The sequence below is a fragment of the Chrysemys picta genome, chromosome 6 (genome assembly GCF_011386835.1).
Source record: "Chrysemys picta bellii isolate R12L10 chromosome 6, ASM1138683v2, whole genome shotgun sequence".
Taxonomy (NCBI): domain Eukaryota; kingdom Metazoa; phylum Chordata; order Testudines; family Emydidae; genus Chrysemys; species Chrysemys picta.
In genome coordinates, this window is record NC_088796.1 from 77784025 (window position 1) to 77797652 (window position 13628).

The following is a 13628-nucleotide window of genomic DNA, read 5'->3' on the forward strand; positions in this document are numbered from 1 at the left end:
CTTGTCTTTGAACATCACGATACTATCCTGCAGGCTGAAATTGTAGAGACCCAGCAGAGCCTCTGGGTTCAGGATCCTCAACTATAAAATTCCTCTGGAATAAAGCTTTCCGCTTTATCAAATGGGTCTCCCTTGTTTGTTTACACAGACCATTGCTGCCATTTTCTATGAATACCAACAAATTTTGCCCCTTGATATGCGGAAGGAACTCCACCCAAGCTAAACAGATGGTTCAATGCTCCCTTGATATTTATATGGAGACATAGATCCTGAGGCAACCAAGGTCTAGCTTTTTTGCTTCTTTTCTTTTCAGGGTAGAGTCCTGGTATCTCCGCCTCTCTTTCTGTTAGTAGCAGCAACTACCAGGAACCTTGGATGAGGTTGGTTATAGAAGTGCTCAGATCCCTTTTCCATCCTTTTAGCAGTGGGAGGCAGGGAAGATGGGGTTCGCCATAAAACCTTGACAGGTTCCAGCTTAGCCTCATTAATAGGGACAGCTGCCCTAAACAGTCCTGCAGAGGCTAAAATGTCCATGGGCCTGAATGACCTTTGCTGCACCTCATATGGGTGGAAATACAGAGCTACAGCCACCTCCTCAACAAGTCTTGATGAGCTACTTGCTGTCTGGTCACCCTACATGCGCCTCTCACAGATACCACTCATTGGATACCAAATAGCAGGCCTGAAATTCATTGGCTACTGAATATAAATCTAGATAATAAAATATGTAACACAATTTTGGTGGGGGAAAAGTCTATGTTATTTCAGCAGTGATTTAAAAACAAAATCAGTAAAAGTAAATATCATAGCAGTGCTATATATGCTAAGCATTACAATACATATACACTAAATTCTTTCTTAGTGTTAACTACACTGTATACAACTCAGGAGACCGGTTGTGACATTAGTAAAAGAGAGAAAGCATAAATACTGTCTACGCTGTTCACCACAAGGATTTCAACTGGGCACTGGGGATCACCAAGGTAATGGTGGCAGTAGGGAGGGAGTAATTCTTCTCCCCCAGACTGTAGATTAGGAATGGGGCCACCTCAAGCCTAATGCTCTGAGTAGCTTCAGAAACCCTTGCAGTCACCCCAACAACCCTGCAATGGAAAGGACTAGACCGGGGTAGGCAACCTATGGCACGTGTGCCGAAGGTGGCACGTGAGCTGATTTTCAGTGGCACTCATACTGCCTGGGTCCTGGCCACCGGTCCGGGGGGCTCTGCATCTTAATTTAATTTTAAATGAAGCTTCTTAAACATTTTAAAAACCTTATTTACTTTACATACAACAATAGTTTAGTTATATACACCTCTACCCCTATATAACGCTGTCCTCGGGAGCCAAATTTTTTTACCGCGTTATAGGTGAAACCGCGTTATATTGAACTTGCTTTGATCTGCCAGAGTACGCAGCCCTACCCCCCCCCCCCGGAGCACTGCTTTACCGCGTTATATCCGAATTCGTGTTATATCAGGGTAGAAGTGTATTATAGACTTATAGAAAGAGACCTTCTAAAAACGTTAAAATGTATTACTGGCATGCGAAACCTTAAATTAGAGTGAATAAATGAAGACTCGGCACACCACTTCTGAAAGGTTGCCGACCCCTGGACTAGACAATACACCTCTACCCCGATATAACGCGATCTGATATAACATGAATTTGGATATAATGCGGTAAAGCAGTGCTCGGGGGGAGAGGGGGCTGCGCACTCTGTCAGATCAAAGCAAGTTTGATATAATGCGGTTTCACCTATAACGCGGTAAGATTTTTTGGCTCCCGAGGACAGTGTTATATCGGGGTAGAGGTGTACATGTAAGGTTACGAGAATACATTATTTGCTTTTATAGTTAAGTTTATTATGATTTATTAACAGAAGCCAAGATTTGTTGATGCCAGTGCTCAAAACTTTGAAAATGAGGTCACTTATTTAGGTTCAGAGTTAACAATTTAGGAGCCTAACTTTAGGCCCCAATTATTGAAAATCATGACTTTATAAAATATGTCATACTTTCAAAGCACTGCACAAGTAGCCACTAAATCAATTATAATAGGAGAGCAATTAAATGCTCACCGGGGATATAGATCACAGCAACTCGGAGCAGAGGGATAGCTCAGTGGTTTGAGCATTGGCCAGTTAAACCCAGGGTTGTGAATTCAATTCTTGAGACGGCCATTTAGGGAACTGGGGTAAAAATCTGTCTGGGGATTGGTCCAGCTTTGAGCAGGGGGTTGGACTAGATGGCCTCCTGAGGTCCCTTCCAACCTGATATTCTATGATTCTAACTACCAGAGAAATGCTAGTTTACTTATGAGATCAACTCTACCTATCTTCCTAAATAACTCAAGGGCTGGATTATAGGGCCAAATTCTCTGCTGGTGTGAATGGGTGCAGCATTGATGCCACTAGTGCTGTTTACTTCGGCCAGTAAAATGAAGTCAGGCCAGTTTTACAGAATTTGGCCAGTAAAATGAAGTCAGGAGGTTTACACAAATATCTTCCAAAGGTGAGAACCATTTTTTTCAATCAAATGCCTAAACATGGGTTAAGTGGAGTTCTACTTGCTTAAAATATCTATCTGAATGATAATCAAGACTAATTGCCTTGGCATGCTGGTGTACCGTGGAGACTTTTCCACTTTCAGACAGTTTTTGCTCACTCGAAGCCACAGAGAAAAACTCCCAGACAGTAAGTACTGCACTTCTTTTTTGTCATTGTGTCCCAAACAAAGTCAAATTGGAGAGACTTTTATACCAAAGCTTTTCTGATTTAGCAGCTCTTGACTGTCGAGAGACCAATCGCAGGACTTCGAAATGGCATATCACCACATTGTCACTTGACGCACACACACACACAATCATACAAAATCAATTCTGAATATCTTCACTATCGGTGAATTTGTAAATGGGTACACAAATCAAATTCAAATTGGTATTTGGCCCCTCTCTGATGAATATACATAACACAGATACATCTAAGATAGCCCAAATTATGGCAAACTGTCAGCCATGAAATAAATTGCTGCCCAAGGATTAAACTAGCTTTATTCTACACTTGTGACCATCAAGTAAGTTCCGCTCATACCTATTTGACATAATTGTGTTCACAGTAACTAAAGTATTTCAAGTGTCAAAAAGTATGGGAAGGAGAGGAGAAGGAAAAGCCATAATTTAGGAGACTAAGACTCATATATGGTCTGAACTTTTTATTGTCACTCATTTTGGAGGACCAGTATAACTCCTGTGCTCTATAACAGTCAACCCAGACTGGTATTAAAAATTTTATACCACAGCATCATCCATCATATAACCCTCCATCTATCCATCCATGTACAACAAAAACAAAAACCCTTAAACATTTTCATATTATACTTACAAAGCTAATTGTACACTATTTTTTTCCTGTTCCATGACTTCCAAGTATTTTTTCAATAGCCTAAAAGCCACAGGAAATGCTTACAAATCTACACTGAAGAGTGAATTTGTGTTATAGTGATCCAGAAACTCTTATATTTTTCACTAGTTTTATCATGTAATACACGTAACACCACTTAAGAATCTCACCAGCTATAGCAGGTACATATGTTGCAGAACTCAAGATCAACAAGTTTGGAACTGTAATGATTGTCAGGTGACAGAAAATGCAAGATGGGGGATTTCCGCCCCCGAGAGCCCTACTGCTGGGTCGAATGTTTGAAGAGTCACTTTACTCACATCCTGTAATCAAACCATCTGGAACACAGATCTGTGATTAGTCACCCTGAACATTGGGCTTTATCTGAACAAATGTACAGCAATGGAGCAGAGGAGATAGGGCAGCATTAACAAAGAGAACTGTAATGAAACACTTTATGCCTTAGTGCGCTGCTGCTACAGTCATAAACCTTTGAAACACATCACTCTAGTGTTAATGTACTACTTTATGAAAGCACAGTGATCTTAAAGATTAAAGGTCTGAAGAAGGACTAAACATTTCTGGTTTAGATAGTGTTGCCCTGTCAATGGCTAGGGTAGACTGGCATTACTCTATCCACATTAATTTATAGCCTCATCAACAAGGTACCAGACTCAATTCATTTTCTTGTGATTTCCAGTAGGTTTTGAATAATGTCAGTTTACATTTGCCAGGTGTTTAATCCAAATACGGTGCCTTTTTTATTTCTCCCTTAACTATGAAGTCATCACCACAAGTTACTTAAAACAACAAGCATCTTGACTTGAAATGATTTGTTATTCATTTGGCTAGTTGCAACATTTACACAACAAAGATTATTTCTTGTAGCTATTGTTTCTGGTCATCAAGAAGACAACCTTTTTATCCCATGTAAAAAAAACTCACAAAAAACTAAAGATTTCTCCCAAAGCGCACAGAACAAGCATTGAAAACCATAACTGAAGAAAGCCCGTTTCCCCATGGGCCCGCATGCTTTAATTCACAAAAGAACACACAGCCACTTCCATCACTGTCACATCCCCTGCAGCCTTTGTTCTGAAGCCTGATGAGCTGTATTGATTTGGGAAAATCGTTGAGCTTCTTGGAAAACTAGACTCTAGCTTATTCACCACCATCTATTTCTTTCTCATGAAGACAGTTGGTCAATATTCAGTTGACTGGTCAGCCAAAAGAAGCTCTTGCTGCTTTTCTTTTTCTTGCCTCCCTAGTAACATTATCCTTTCCCAGCTCTAGAATAAAATACAACAGCATGTTAGAAAGGCTTGTTGCTAAGGGTGATATGAAATGGTAATGTCTGTGTGCACAAAGCAACCACCTAAATGCTAATGTTAGTGTAGTTTTAGAAGCTGGTACAGTGTAAAAGCCAAGCCCTAGTATACCTTATCGACTTTTCTGTATTATATTTTCACTGTAGGTTTCTGTTAAATAATTTTTAAAATATGCCTTGCTTAAAGTATAAGTGAACTCTGTTATTCTATTTCCACCATCTACATGTGAGTGGATAATTAGGATCTTCTGCATTATCAGTTAATTAAGGGCAAAATCCTGCATTCTTTTTTTAGGCAGCAAAAGACTTAATGAAGAGTGAGAGTTACCCGCAACAGGCACTGCAGATTGGCCCAAAATGACTGGTAGACTTAATACAAACTGAATAATTCCACGAAAATATGAGCCACTTGGAAGAATGGTTTCCAAAACTATGAAGCCACAGCCACCAACAAAGATAGTTCTTTCTTCTGTCAAACTGACCTGAAAATGGTTAGATCTTCCCAGAATTAGGAAAGATTTTGATCAATTGCTGCTACGCTCTTGCATTTGTTTACAAACATTAGTCCACCCTTTGCATAGTTTACAGGGAAAAGTGCAATTAACATCACTGTAAACTAACTACTATTATCTGACCTCCAGAGTACAACTTGAGATTTATTGTTTTTAATCTCTATCTTTTCCTTGGTCAGAGCAACTGACCCACTTCACTGTTCTTCTAAAGTTTGAAAACAAAGCTGCAGACCTAAGGTTTCGGTGCCAACTGAAATATAGTTAGTTGAAAAATCTTTTAATATCCGCATATTCTGAACAAGATCAAATCTGTTTCAGAAAAAAAGTTAATTATTTTTTCTCCAGCAGCACTTTTTGTTCTTTAACTACAATAATCACAATTTGTTATTCATATTCTCTAACATTAAAAAAAAGTCATATGGTAACAATTTTGATATGGAAAAGGAAATGCTCTTTTGTAATCTCCCAAATGTACCACTTGTTTCTCAAGGAGAGTTATTTTGATCAATGGCTTTCCACACTATGTTATTGCTTTGTGGAACACATGGCCAGTCTTCTGCATTATACTACAGAGGAAAGAAAAAAAAATCCACTGTCTTTGCTTATACTCCCAGCACCACATGTCACTTGAGATAAGCAACAGAATGCAAGGCCTTTCAACTCATCTGTCACACTCACTTCCTGCAGTCTATATTAATTACAGGAGCTCTTCAGCTAGTTACTCCTCCCTCAAATTCTTTCACCTTAAAAACCAAGTAAACAGAAAAGCAAAACAAGATTAGAGGAAAAATAGCAATAGTGTTTAAATCAAAATAATGTAAGACACACACTGTCAGGCACTCAGGAGTCCTTTAACAATTATCTGCCTCCTTCCTATTCTCTCTCAGATGTCAGATCACAAAAGCGCTGTTTTCAGCAGTAAACTATTAAGAAACAGCTGAAGAAATAGGGAAGCTCATTATTTAAAAAAAAAATTGCCAAAAGAGCTCATAGTAATAAATAAATAAACAAACAAACAAATAGCTAGCTAGCATTAACACACATCAACAGAACTTTATTTTCTGGCTCTAAGTTGTGCCTCTGTAGGAAAAACGCACTGGAAGTGTAAATGCAAAAAAACACCAAACAACAATAAACCTTCAAGTGTCTTCAGTGATTAGTCCCCTATTGCTATCTATGGTGATAAAGGGTTGCCATGTGTGAACACTGGCACAATTATTTGTCGAAAGTGTGGAACAATTAATGAAACATAAGTCAGCAGGGAACAGGAGTGAAGGAAGCAGAGTTTGGGGGAAGAGAGGAATGAGGATACAAACAAACAAAGCCCCACAAAAACCAAATCTGTGGACTGCAAATACCAAAATACAGTGGGAACAGGCTGACAGTTCAGCTCAACCTCAAAAAGCTGCTGATGATCCATGTATCTCGTTGGGACCAAAAAACAGAGCCTGATATAAATTATGATGCTTTATTTAAAGTCAAAACGTTTATTTGCTTTTGTGCCAGCTTTGGAGCCTTTTCATCTCTAGGTACCGGGCCCAAGAGAGAACACATTCCTATAGCTCTGTTTGCAGCCAGCTGTGGCTTCACTAAATCATAAAGCCTCCTAACAAGCCATTCTTTACAAAGGCCAACAGCAGTTACTAGACATGATCACTTCTCTATTATTTCACTCACTGGAATTTAAAACAGCAGCTGAAAATACTGAAAGTCACTGAACTGCATTCTACCAGCGTGTGTGTCTGCATTAAGTTTCACATATCGTTTAAAGGCTTCATTGTCCTCAGTCTGGGGAAAGGGTAAGTAATGGGGAAAAACACCTGAGCCAGATGCGCTCAAGACAAACGGGGATAGAGTTTGTATGGGATTTCTTTTACATGAGTCTCTAAGGAGTTCCTATTACAGTTAATAAAAGACCTGTTCCCTATTTTTATTTGTCATGAGGCTTTGGCCCACATCTTACATGTCTGTGTGGGTGAAATCTTTCAAGCTCTTCAGGCAGTAACATCACATAATGAAATGTCACAGTAAAATAACCAAAGCTGGGAAATGATGAACTCTAGCTAAGAACAGTCAACAATAAAATGTACACTAGAATTACCTTAATAATTTCCATTTACAATGGTTCCAGATTACAATGATTCACAGGGTTAGCCTCCTAACACTGCGAATCATTGTAACTGGAAATTATTAACGTTACTCATCTTCCAGTTTGCTGTTTTATTCTCCCAACACCACTCCCCCACACCCTCTTCAGATTTATTAATTCAGATTAGTACAAGATAAACATCTCTCACCAAGAACCTACTAAGCTTGACCTGTTCCATCTCCTGGACTATCTAGAAAAAAGGGGAGTGGGAGGCTTGTGAATTTGAGGACATCCCTTATGTAAAATTCCTTACAACCACCGGCTCAGTTTGGAATTTGAAGCAGTTATTGCAAGCCTAATGATGCAACAGCCAGCAGTTGAACACCACACAAAAGCTTTGCCTGAAATCTATTTCTCCATGTTCTAGACTACCAAAAAAAAACAACCAAACAAGCAAACAAACTAAAAAAAAAAAACCACACCCACACAAACTAAATATTATGGACTACCATGAATCCAGTAACAAAGCTCTCAAGAAGGGCTCTAGGAAAAAATAAAGATGGTTAAATGCTAAATAATCTTTACAGTTCCCCTCTGACAAACCAGTTTTTCTAGAAAATAATAGTGGTTTTCTTGCCACCTTCCCCTACTGTCCACATTCCAAAATTCTTGTCTTTTAGTAGGGGAAAAGAAGCCCAACACAGTTACAAGTATTTCAATAACATGCTTAGAGACCAGCTTTTTTCTGTAAACAAGCCTAATGAAGTGTGACTAATAGTGTTCTCCTTGAGCAGAGGAAAGGCAAAAAGGGCCTTTGTTAGCATTTACTGAAGCAAAGTAGGCATTTTGCTGGGGCAGAACAAAAGTTAGCTAGTTATTGACTGACCAACCTCAGTAGGTGTTATAATCCAGTTCAACTTTTTTCTTTAAATTACCCCACAAGTGGGTGAAAGTGGTACTCTCTGATTAACCAGTTGGCTTATCCTAGCTGTTCACCAATATTGATGGAATGCAGTGGGAAGCTATCAGTAAACCAATTTCCCCTTAGTGATCAGTACACTTTGAGGTAAGTATCTCTTCTTTTGACTGTGATTGCATGGACAGTTTTCTTAACACTCCCCTTTGTGCAGAGTATCCCAATTTCTCCGTTTATTAGTAAAAGACAGGCTAGCTTTCCTTGACCTGCTGTCCATACAACTACTACAGTTTTACTCTGCTTGTAAAGCTGATCCACCTTTCACTTTCATGGATTTAGAAACAAAACTGTGTTAGACACTGAGCACAGGACAATCATACCCAAAATTTCAGCAGAATCTTATAGTTTATGTGTTAGTAGCCCTAATATAATCAGCTGAAAAACTCCACAGACCATGTGAGCTGGGAAGCTTTGCCCAGATGACCCTACATTTCTCTCGCTCTCTCTCCTGTGAAAATGTCACTGACACTATGATAGAAGCATGTTTCAGCATTAATGAAAACTTGCTTGGCTTCAGCAAGAGCAGGAAGAGGCTGAACTTTCAGCCATGACTTAATTCTCACCTTGGTCAGACAAACAAAGTCAAGATAAAACTTGCCTTACTTGAGAATCTATGCACTAATTTCTGTATAAATTATTGACTGAACTTTGGCCTCATCTGAAACACTGGCCCCCTCAGGCTGATAAGCTATGACCCCAGGTGGCACATCAAGTCCTCTCAGTTGAGGCAGGAACATTATTGCTTTGCACAGGGGACTGCAGCGTGAGAGCTAATCAATCAAGCTCCTTGACAGTTTTTACAGCTTCCTAACATTAGGCCTAAGTCAAACTCCACAGCTCCTATTGTTCACATTATTATCTTTTTTTCTCTGCTCTGATGAAGTTAGGGCAAGTCCAAGGCTTCAATAAGAAAGAAGGCTATTATGAGCAGCTCAGAGTTTATTGACTCTGGTCTGTGGAACAATGGCCAGGAAAGTAACACATTCTTAATTGCTAATAATAGTCGGTAAAAATAATCTCTTAGATACATCCTCTCATGAAGGGATAGTAATATAAACAGTCAGACATCTCTTCTGATAAGTCTCCATTTATTACACAGCACATTCCATACACTAACCATGCACACAAATAAAGACTATAAGCTTTCAATCAGCTACACTGACATGCTGTAAAAATACTGAATGTTTAACAGAATATACCTAACACACCAAAAAAAAACAAAAAACACAAAACTCTATAGAGACTAAAAATAGAATATGACTAAAAAAGCAAATGCATGTCACATTATGCTAGGTAAACAACAGACAAAAGGATTTTTTTTCTGTTAAGACTTGTGCATTTTAAGTTCTATACTATCCTTTGCTCAAAATGATGTGGGGAAAAACAGTTTAGGAATGATTTGATGGTGTTGTTATTTCCTTCTAACATTCTTCATGAAGGTCTAGATGTCTTTTTCAGATTAAAACACTTTCAACTCTTATATGGAAGTAACTGAATTTGTAGTTGAAGCACATTATGCACTAATATTCATTATTTTTGAGTACCAGTCTGTCACTCTAGCTGTATGTACAAATCTTATTACCAACAGGCTGTAGTAATGATGCACCACAGTTAAATCCTGTATGTGACCCCCTTTTGTGTAAGGATTTCAGTCTTCCTTTACAAAACTCTAATTTCTATTGCTGGGGAGGATTCATATGTAAATGAAAAATTGGAAATATACTTTCTTTTCTTCTCATCAAATTTAGAGCTGGAACTCCAAAAATAATAATTAAAAAAGGGTTGTTCTGGTACGAATGAAACTCTTGATCATAAGGACAGAAATCAGATGAAGTAATTCTATGAATCAATTCTGCTGGATGCTGAAGAAACAGAAGAAACAGAATAGCTCATTTTTATCTTAACTGTAGCGTTAGATGATTCTACCGTAAAATCTCCATACTTTAGGAAAGGATTATGTCATTTTAAATTCTAAAATAGAACTTGATAGCAGTACATGAATATTTATTTACTTTCTTAAACCTGAATACCAGTACAAAGCCATTGAAGGACATTTCATCCATGTATGTTAGGGTACTGACTTCAAAATGTGAATGGAACCAGTAAACTACTCAGTGAGCTTTCTGGAGAGGTGCTGGTTGAGAGAACAGCAGTTTCTTTCTGCTAACTCCTCTCGATACAGTAGCTTGCCCTTTCAGCTGTCATTCAGCCCAACAGAGCTTCTCATACAAAACAAGAGAATATTGCGTACTTGTTTCAAATTAAGGATTCCCCCCTTTCATCTTGCCTAATTTACACCCTGAAGAATGAAAAGAATTCATATTGTATAAAGAAGAACAGGAGTACTTGTGGCACCTTAGAGACTAACAAATTTATTATTCTTCGGATGCATATGCATATGCATCCGAAGAAGTGGGCTGTAGTCCACGAAAGCTTATGCTCTAATAAATTTGTTAGTCTCTAAGGTGCCACAAGTACTCCTGTTCTTCTTTTTGCGGATACAGACTAACACGGCTGCTACTCTGAAACCTGTCATATTGTATAATACATCCAATAATGTGTTTTCAGACAGTGCCAAACACAGAATTTAACAACTATTTAGAAAAACATCCGAATAAATTGACCACAGTCAATGAAGCCCTAGCCTTTTTAAAAGAAGCATAACAGAAATTGGAATAAGGCAGGCCTTTCTAATTACTGATGTAATTATTGTAAATAATGATGTTGTTTTGTGTATGTGTGTTTTTAAAGAGAAATAAGAGTGTTAAAAAAAAACACACATCAAGAAGGAAGCTTCTCTTATCAATTTTCAGCTGAGGGATAAAGCATTCAATGTGAGTGCTATGTTTTAATGGATGCTCCATAAAGCAAGTAACATACAAGTTAGAGGAATGAACATTTTTGCTGATCTTTCCAAAATAAAAACCTATTTTAGTTTAACAAAACAAAAAGACTGTTGAGGTGCATTTGTCTCTCACCTGATGTATATGCACTAAGTACAGCCCACAACCCACCTATCCACAGCAGCTCCAGACAGTTAGCCTCACCCACAGCTCCTTGCAATTTAATGAACAGTCATATCCAACAAATCTCTTTCCAACAGCCTGACAGTAGTTATTCTCTTAGACTCTGGGCCCAAAAGAGAGATTTGTCATTGCTTAAATAAATTTTACAGATGTAATAGATAAAGGCAATAAAGAAAACAGGGCTTTTATAAAACAAAGTCGACAGAGCAGAAAGCTATTCCTCTATAATGTCCATGTCTGTGTGTGTGCGCACACGTGTGCTTGTGTGTACCAAAGGGAAATAGACAATGAAGGTTAGGAAGCATGAAATGACAGCATTCTTTGCCTTTCAGGGAACGTAAATTTTATTTGCAGAATGTAAATCTTGAAGCCATGGTTTTCAATCTGCATGTGTGATCACCAGAAATTGATTTCAAGGAGATTTAAAAGTATGTAACTTATTATTCAGAAATGCAAATCCCATCCAACACATTCATTACTGTAAAACAGAAAAATCTAGGTGACATTTGAGGACTCTGTGTAAATATTGCAGTTTTTCAGGCACATACAGGTTATCAAGCTTTCAGTTAAAATTAAGCCAGTCTACACTAAGGGACAAAATGTATATGTTCAGTCGGGTTTAAGTCAGTTTAATTCTGCTAAAGGATAATACAGTTAAATTCAGCCAGCTTTAGAACACATTTTTAAAAACACTATTTAAACATGGTTATGCCCCATCCACAATGACCAGCAGAACATAGTTTAAAACTGCTTCAGCAAACATAGTAGTACACCCTAGTGAGGATGAAGTGCTATTGGAAATGTGTAAATACAGCTCTTGTCTTCAACATGTGACTTCTGAGTCTCCACAGTGACATTCTTAGTACAAACTGTAATGTAAAAAAAATATATATTTTTTTATACTTCAAAGTTTACTACTAATCCCAGAAGCTAGAAGAAGGAATTAACTTCAGAAATCCAAAACAATGTGTTCCTTCAACATAGTAGGTCTGCCTGGTATTAAATATCTCTGATGCTAATTGCTGCTTCTTCCAACGGGGGGGGGGGGAAGAGGGGAAATCTACTCTGGAACACAGATGAGCTTCTTGATTTGCCTGCACTTAAAACACAAAGAAAAACGGGTTCATTTTGATCTCAATAATTTTTACAAAGCAATACAAAACTTTGTAGTACATGCTGAGTGTTTTGTTTCACTTCCTTGTCACATAAATTGACAAAAAGAGTTTTCTTCCCCGAAATGCTTTCTCCAAACTAACTCAATTTTACACTAAAAAGCAGGGCCGGCTCCAGGCACCAGCTTAACAAGCAGGTGCCTTGGGGCGGCCAAGGGAGAGGGGCAGCACCTGCGGCAATTCGGGGGCGGCAGGTCCCTCACTCCGGCTAGGAGTGAAGGACCTGCTGCTGAACTGCCGCCGCCGATCACGGCTTTATTTTTTTTTTTTTTCCAATTGTAGCCGCCGATCGCGATCACGGCTTTTTTTTTTTTTTTTGTGCTTGGGGCGGCAGAAATGCTGGAGCCGGCCCTGCTAAAAAGTACCTTTGCTGAATGCATAAAAAACTGAAATCAACAGCCCTCAAAGACTAAATTCTCATTTCCATTCCCCATTCTCAAAGATTTTTAAAGTATGGTGAGGTAGTATCTACACTTCTTCTTATACTTGGCCATATTTCTGAATGAATTTCTGAATTAATAGTAGTTCAGTCTAATTATCTTTAAAAGACTGAAATCATGTTTTTTAAACTGAGTAAGTTTAGGAAGATCATGCCAGCACAATCTCTATTTCTAGACAACTGTTTGGAATCCTGAAAGTTCTGCTTATATTTTCAATTTTTGAGATTCTAGGATAGGAGCATAAGAAAAAATATGTATTGTTATATGTTTGGGTAGGTACAAGGAATAGTAAACACTTCAGACAGATTAATTATATGTCTTTACTGAATGTTTTATTGTCATTTAAGTTTTCCCTGACCACACGAGGAAAGCGGCTTTTGACAAACCATGATTTGTTCCCTCACGGCAAATCCCATGATGCATTCATTTTCTGACCTCTCTCCAAATATAAAATTGCAGCTCACTCCCTACATGATCATCTTTGTCAGAACAACTTCCACTCAGACAGCAGCTAATCCACTGCAGCTAATGGTTTCTGTCAGGAAGGAAGCCAAGGAGATGATGCTATCATTATGCTATATAGAATCTTCCACATATCTCCTGGGTAGCTCTCCTTTCATCGAACACAGGGTGATAGATCAAGCGCATAAGGAAACTATTTTTCTTAACAATAAAATGAGCAAACAC

General features: G+C 38.4%; 1 protein-coding gene across 5 annotated transcripts in view; it reads right to left on the reverse strand.

Moving 5' to 3' along the window:
• ZNF608 (zinc finger protein 608) overlaps positions 1–13628 on the reverse strand; it is a 105653-nt gene that overhangs the window by 18073 nt on the left and 73952 nt on the right. The gene's annotated exons all lie outside the window — the stretch shown is intronic.